Genomic DNA, 8238 nt, shown 5'->3' on the forward strand with positions numbered 1-8238 from the left:
TTCTTTGCTTTTGCTATTGTCATAAGGATTCTAAATGGATTTTTAAGAAGTATTTTTACATACTCTATTGATAAGCTTTAGTTTCATAATAAACTACTCTAAAAGTGAGTGGCTATTATTTTCCTTTGAAATAATATTTCAATTATTTTCAATATTTCAATTATATTCAAGAATTTTACTTGGAAACTGTTTAAAGTGGAAAAAAAAAACTCTGTCAAGAAAGATCAGGTGGAAAATGGGTTCCCAATAAAATGTTATTTTAGGGCAACAAAGGTCTAAAAGGCCACAAAAGAGAAATAACACCACTGCCTTTGAATAATAGCTAGTTACTTGCATTTTTTGGCATTGTCAATCACTGAATCTTGGTATTCCTCTAAATTACACACACAGCAAACACTACACAACAATTTTATCATAACATATCTGCTTTCTACACACATTGTAGGACAAACTACCACCAGGCACAAATCAATACAAATACATCAGGGGCTGAACAATCTCAGTAGTGGGTAACATATTTTGCAGAATTCTGCCAAACAAAGAAACTGAATAGGCTAGAGGAGAAGCAAACTAGAATGAGTTGAGGAATGAAATATTTTAAATATTAATAATTAATTCAGACATGGTACTTTTCTGGAAAAGAAAATTAACACTTGGTAACATGCTAATGAATTTTACCTCCAAAGAGATTAGTGAACTGGCAAAATAATCCAATAACAGGGGAAGGGTGTGGACAGGAGGTACTGAGAGCACCCAGCCTTGCAGATCCCAAAGTAGCTATGGCCTTCACTGGTCGCTCTGTTTGCTAGAGATCCAGAAAGATCTTGCAGAGTAACCACCTGCCTGCTGAACTTATACTCTAAGCAGCAAACTTTAAGAAGCCAAAGAGGAGTCTCCCATTGGCAAGGGGAGCAGCGAAGAGAAACATGTTTGATGTACACTTAAAAGACAGTAAAATGGGACACAACCCCCATTCAAATCCCAGAGATGTGCACAAATCTCCAAAAGTAGTTGTTAGATTTCAAAACTGGAAAGCCTCATTTTGCAAAAAACAAAATGCAGAAATTTCAGGAATAACTGGAAAAACAGAGAAATGTTTAGTGAAATCCAAGCACGTCAACTCAATCTCAGGGCTTGAAACACACCCTCTATTCATCCAGGCAACAATGCCTCTTATTTCTTGAAGCAGGGATAGGATTGGGAAAGGACATCAAATAGTTAGAGAGCAATTTTTTTTTAAGATTTTTAATTTATTGGGGCGCCTGGGTGGCTCAGTGGTTAAGCCTCTGCCTTCGGCTCAGGTCATGATCTCAGGGTCCTGGGATTGAGCCCCGCATCGGGCTCTCTGCTCTGCGGGGAGCCTGCTTCCTCCCCTCTCTCTGCCTGCCTCTCTGCCTGCTTGTGATCTCTCTCTCTGTCAAATAAATAAAAAAAAAAAAAAAAAAAAAAGATTTTTAATTTATTTTTAACTAATCTGTACAGACAACATGAGGCTCAAACTCACAACCCCAAGATCAAGAGTCACATATTCTACCACCTGGGGCAGCCACGCACCCCTACAGAGCAACTTTTTAAACTTTCCTTTTGGACCAAGGTCTAAGCCTTTGAGGTTCAAGCAGCTCTGGAAGGCCTGTGAACAGCAGATCCAAAGTTCCAGAAAGCTGTCCTTTCCTTCTCAGACACAATGTCAAATACATAAAATGTTCTGTCGAGTTACATTTTATATTCTGAAATAAGGAAGCACTCAAATATTCTTAAGGCATTTACTTATTAAAACATTCTCTGCCAAGATTTCACATTAGCTCAAATTCAGATCAGTCTTTACCTATCTGTAGTGAGCTCTCCACCTCAGTGGATAAAAACACCTTCCCCAGCAATCAGTGTTACCAGAGATCCCCCACCTGTGAGCCCCATGGGCAGCCTCTTTGTTCCCTGGGTGAACCAGTTTGCTCTTAATACTGCTCTGCTACAAAGCACCAAACTCAAACTCATTGGAAAAGGAGTAAAACTTCTGCACAGTGCACTTTAAGAAGAGGTACTTTTTTTGCTTATGAAAAGAAACCTATGAGTCCTCCAAGAATAGTATAAGTGAGAGTTTTATACCTAAGTACATGATTTGGAGTGAAGAATTCACATGTTGCTCTGCTGGTCCACACTGGTGACCCTCTTCTTGTTCTTCCTGTGGGCCCCCTTCATCAGGTATCACAGAATCTCAGGCTCTGGCATGCATAATGTCCACAGTCCTCTCCACTACAGAGTTGTTTTTGCCCTTCTCCTGGCAAATCAATTCGATGTTCCTCAGCTTTCCAAAGTGGAAATCTCTTTCTCCAAGTCCTCAACAGTAAGTTTCAATACATTGATCTGCTGTATCAATTCAGCCCCTTCATCATCCCCGAAGCCGAAATTCTTTCTCACCACCCTCCCCCACTAAGGCCAGCCTTAGGGGTTGCAGTGGATCTATGTATTGCAGCGGGCCTCTCTGAAGCTGCACTGCTGGAGCCAAGAGATGGTTTTGATTTGTTCAGAGCCAGAGCAACAAGAGAGGGAGTAACTGACATTTCTTGACCTTCTCTGGCAGCTACATGTTCATAGTCTTTTCCATCACAGTTTGCATTAGAAAACTTCTTGAACCACAGAACAAATTCAAAATTGTCCTGAAACTACCCTTTTACTAATTTGTCCACAGGAATTATTTAGTCAACACCCCTTCTCTTAAAATCTGCTTTTAGCATTTTGAAGTTCTGAATGTATTTGTGTTCTAGCTTAGCCTGGAATTTCATTCTCTTCAAGCCAATGGAGCCAGGGACCATCGTGTCCATAAACTGACAGTAGACAGCCCCTGAACACAACTGTTCAGCCTTCATCAGATTCAACCACAAAGAGACTCATTGATCCAGGTCAGCAAGTCATGTCAACAGGTTATCACCGGTGACTGATCATGATTACACATGGATTCACTGCTGTCTTCGACTCCCAGCAAGACCACATCCACTGCCCATGTCTGCTCCCATTCAGTCTTCCTCTTGTTTAAATTGCCAGATCCTGCCTACCAGCCCACAAGATGACATCACACGCCCTCCCCTTCACTGCCCATTGTACACAAACTTACCTAAAAGTGACTGGCTTTAAAGATCAAAGGTTTATTAGCTGATCATTCTGTGGAGTAGCAATTTGGCTTGGGCTCCGATGCTCTCAGCTGGGTTCACTCCTGTACCTGCAGTCAGTTTCTAGAACAGTGGGGCACTGGTTCATTGTCCCTTAGGGCACATCTCTTTTCTGTGGGGCCCCCTGTCTTCCAGTAGGCTAAAGGGCAAAAAAGGAAAAGTAATTAATGGAGTCTGGAGTTACTGAATACAGCTAACTGTGTAATCTTAGTAGGATGTGTGTAGCCTTAGTAGGATGTAATAACTGCGATAAAGACTGAATTGTGGGGGGCGCCTGGGTGGCTCAGTGGGTTAAGCCGCTGCCTTCGGCTCAGGTCATGATCTCAGGGTCCTGGGATCGAGGCCCACATCGGGCTCTCTGCTCGGCAGGGAGCCTGCTTCCCTCTCTCTCTCTCTCTTCTCTCTCTGCCTGCCTCTCTGTCTACTTGTGATCTCTCTCTGTCAAATAAATAAATAAAATCTTTAAAAAAAAAAAAAAAAGACTGAGATATATTATTCTCTTAACCTCAAACTTCATCCCAGTGCCTGATAGCCAAAACTAACAGGGGTCAAAGGGCAAGAATGCCCATGTAATGCCAGCCTCCCAGGAATGAAGAACAGGGCAAAGAAAGGTCATCTTTCTAGAATATGACAAACAGAGTAAACATAGAACTTATAAGCTTATTTTATTTATATTTTTATATTTATATTATTTATAATTATATATATATTTTATACATAACATATTCATATTATTTTTGTATTTTTATATTTTTATTTTTATATATTTATATTTTATATTATTTTTATTTTATAAGCTTATTATTTTAATGATTATTACAGAGATGAAAATTTGAATCTTGACTCATTCTGGTTTAAGTTAACCGCAATTTTTGTGCTTTATTCCAGACAAAACAAGAAACTTCAGGCATTTTAACTCTTTGCCTTTCCCAATTTCTATGCATTGTTCTTATGCATTTTAATTGTTATTTAAACTTATCAACACTTTATCATTGTCATGTTTTGATAGAAGCAGTATTTATTTGGATTCACCAATATATTTAGCCTTAATTTCTGCCTGTATCTCCAAGCTTCTATATCCTCACTGTTTAAAGAGCAATATTTAGTGTTTTCTTTAGCTCAGTCCTACTATGGTAAATTATGTCAAGTTCTGTCAAGTTCTGTAAATGCCTTCTCTTATTTTCATTCTGAAATATTTTTTTCTAGCTTTAAACTCCTAGATTGACATTTTATTTCAGCACATTAAAAATATAATTTGTCTTCTAGCTTTTACCATTGTTGTTGAGAAAATAGACTTATGTTCTACTGTTGTTCCTTTAAAACGTATGTTGTTGTTGTTGTTGTTTTTCTCTAGGAGCATGTTAAAATTTCTTTTGTCCTTGCTTTTCTGTAATTTTACTCTGTTGTGTTACTATATAGACAAATTGTTTAAAATTCTACTTTGGAGTCTATTTTAACATATGGCTATTGTTTATCAGTTTTGGAAATTTTCAGGCATTACCTCTTCATTTTGTCATCATGTTCTTTCTCTTCTCCTATAAAGAATCCATAAACATGTCCCATCACATCACATGTTCTCACCACACTCATGGGGAAGGAATCATATAATGTGACTCTGTGACTCTATAAACATGTCCTATCACATGTTCTCACCACACTCAGAGGAAGGAATCAATAATATGATGTGCCTGTATCAGAATGGGAATCTTGGAGGTCATCTTGCAAGTCTAGCTATCACAGAGAATAATATTCCTGAGCATTCTCGCAACATCATTACCTTCTACCCTGTAGTTTTAATAAGCTACTATTATGTTCAATACTAGTGACTTACCATCTGTATTTTTTTCTAAAAGAGAGAAGGATATTCTAATGGTAAAATTCCCTTTTAAAAAGAACTACCGATACTAAATCAGAACAAACATGGGGTAAGTTAATACACTTTTGTAAGAAATGTAAGAAACTATTTTGAATGACAAGAGAAATGGAGCTTCTTCCATGTCACTAAATAAATTACAATTTCAGAACTAATAAAATTTTAAGCTGTTTTTTAGGTTCTGTAGATTCAATATGTGGATAATACCAATCATTCTTATTTTCCCTACGCCTTACATTTGAGTATACTCAGTGTAGAAAAAGTATATCAGGGGGTGCCTGGGTGGCTCAGTTGGTTAAGCATCTGCCTCTTCAGCTCAGGTCATGTTCCCAGGATGGATTGAGTCTCCAACATGGGATTGAGTCCCACACTGGGGTCCCTGCTCAGTGGGGATGCTGCTCTCCTCTGCCTGCCACTCCCCCTGTTCATGTGTTCTCTACCCCTGTCTCTCTCTCTCTGACAAATAAATAAAATCTTAAAAAAAAAAAAGAGTATATCAGGGAGAAAGGAATGGTGGAAGAGATATTGAAATATAGTGACTTGATAGAAGCTTGTGTTAGAGTACTCCATAAGGAAAAATAGAAATTACAGAAAGAAATCAAATAATGTAAATCTTTATCGGTTGCCTATTTGTCATAGTGTTTTTTTGCTGTTTACTTTTATAACTGACACAACTGTGACCATAAAATGGTCAACCAATATCACTCAGAACTTGTGCAACATCTTTAAATATTATTCCTTATCACCATCCATCAGAGCATCCATGAATCATCTGTATAGAATCAAGTTATCAAGTTATTTCTCTTTCTCACAAACAAAATAGACTATAATCTATCCTATAACCTCTACTCACTGAAACCACAAAGCAGTGATTATTCTCCCTGGTCTTGTACACAGAAGCCAACTCAATCTATTCATTAATTCTTGATCAGCAACAAATAATCACCAGTGCCATTTACAGCCATTTTTCTAAATGCTCTTTCATTTTTACTTTGGTTTTGACCCCCTTCTTTTTTTTTCCTTTTTATTTTTTTAAAGATTCTATTTATTTATTTGACAGAGAGAGAGCACAAGTAGGCAGAGAGGCAGGCAGAGAGAGTGCTGAGCAGAGAGCCCCATGCAGGGCTCGATCCCAGGATGCCCAGATCATGACCTGAGCCAAGATCATGACCTGAGCTGAAGGCAGAGGCTTAACCCACTTAGCCACCCATGCGCCCTTGACCCCCTTCTAATTCAATCCAGTTTTACCTATCATCAACAAGCCTCTCTTTATTGTTCCCTGATTTTGTCTTCCTTTTACTGTTGGATTTGCATACTAATTGCAGTTTCCCAGACTTGATTTTTTTATTTCTCAAGGCTTTTTTTCAGAGGTTTTCTCTTCTCATTCCTGGTGGCCACAAAACAGACCCTCCCAATAAATACTAGTTTTAACTTTCTGTGGAACGATGCATTGTTTTAGGGAATAATTCTTTCATTAGCTCTGTTTGTACTGAGATAGTCCCATGACTTGGTATATTTTAGAAACTCTTAAAATTGATACAAGGCAATAAATGTAATTAGGGGTTCATTAAACAAATCTGTTTTCAGAAATTTTAGTTCATTTTTATTATTAAGATAATTTTAAATGAAATAGAATCACAGTGATTACCCAGCAAATAAGTTGTAATAATGTTTTAATTTTGGGGAACTAATTCTTAGAAACTATGTTTCTTTTACTGCATAATGCAGTTCATCAATACAAATATGCCTATTACATGTATTATATGTTATAGATGTTTATATAAATATACATGTATAATTTTAATTTTCTCATGTTTTTGTCTTTGTGTTTTTGTCTACCTAATAAAATGTTACACACATCATATCATGTTGATATTGTTCTTGTTTTTTAAGCTATTAAGAATTCCCTTGGCCACTGTTAGGCAATATAACAATTGACTATTAAATAGGTAGCTGTTTTTTTTTTTTAAAGATTTTATTTATTTATTTGACAGAGATCACAAGCAGGCAGAGAAGCAGACAGAGAGAGAGAGGGTGAAGCAGGCTCCTCACTGAGCAGAGAGCCCGATGCGGGGTCGATCCCAGGACCCTGAGATCATGACCCGAGCCGAAGGCAGAGGCTTTAACCCACTGAGCCACCCAGGTGCCCCTAAATAGGTGTTTAATTTGGGGTTCTAATAACAGGTTTAGATGTAAAATATCATATTATGAAGAGTTACAAGACAGAAAACAGGTATGGCATTCAGATTTTATAATAACCTCTCCTGAGGAAAAGTTCAGAAATTTTTTTTTTTTGTCTCTAAGATCTATTTTTATTTCAAGTGTATAAAGCAGCTGTTATCTTTTCCATTTTATTACAGTATATAGAATACAGTACAAGAGAACAAGTATCTCGTTGGTTATATACATAGGACTTAAAGCTTATATGATAGAGACATTCAACATACACCCACATTTCAATTTAAATATCTCATTTCAAATCACCTTACCCATTTCAGGTTATGTGTTCTGATTCACAATTACCAATATGACTTCCTATATGAGCATTAAAGTTGACTTTTAACATAAATACCAATTCATGTGAGAATATTATATCACTTATTAGAAAGTAATCCATAATTCTTAGGTTTTCTGTGTAACTAATTCATTTCAGAATATAGAACTAGGAAAATATTAATGTATTTCTGCATGAGTATAGAATAACAGTAAGAAGAGAAGTATTATCTTAGACTGTCATTATTTCTTTGTAATTAATGATTGATAGAAACTTCACATTGATAGAAACTTAAACATTTTACCATTTGCTGTCTTTATGCAGTAAAAGAAACATAGTTTCTAAGAATTAGTTCCCCCAAATTAAAACATTATTACAACTTAGAGCATATTTTGTGGAAACACTACAATTTGAGGGCAAAAATGTCTGGGTTCGTGTCCTAATTCTATGTCTGCGATTTCAGTCACATCATTTTATGAACTTCAGTTCTGTCACATTTGTAAAATTATCTAATCATTTTTTACCTTACTAATTAACCTCATAAGTTTTGGGAATCAAGTGAAATAGTGCACATAAAATTACTCTTCATATAATAGAATTCTAATAAATTTAGATGTAACTATCATTAATACTATAAAAATTATAATATACCACTTCTTAAGACAGGTTAGTAACCCCTAATTCAATATAGTTGTGAAAAATATCAC

General features: G+C 36.5%; 1 pseudogene; it reads right to left on the minus strand.

Annotated features, from left to right (window-relative positions):
- Positions 1-2062: 2062 nt before the first annotated feature.
- LOC125094955 (microtubule-associated protein RP/EB family member 1-like) lies at positions 2063-2951 on the minus strand (annotated as a pseudogene).
- Between the last annotated feature and the right edge of the window lie 5287 nt (positions 2952-8238).

Source organism: Lutra lutra, chromosome 1 (assembly GCF_902655055.1).
Source record: "Lutra lutra chromosome 1, mLutLut1.2, whole genome shotgun sequence".
Taxonomy (NCBI): Eukaryota; Metazoa; Chordata; class Mammalia; order Carnivora; family Mustelidae; genus Lutra; species Lutra lutra.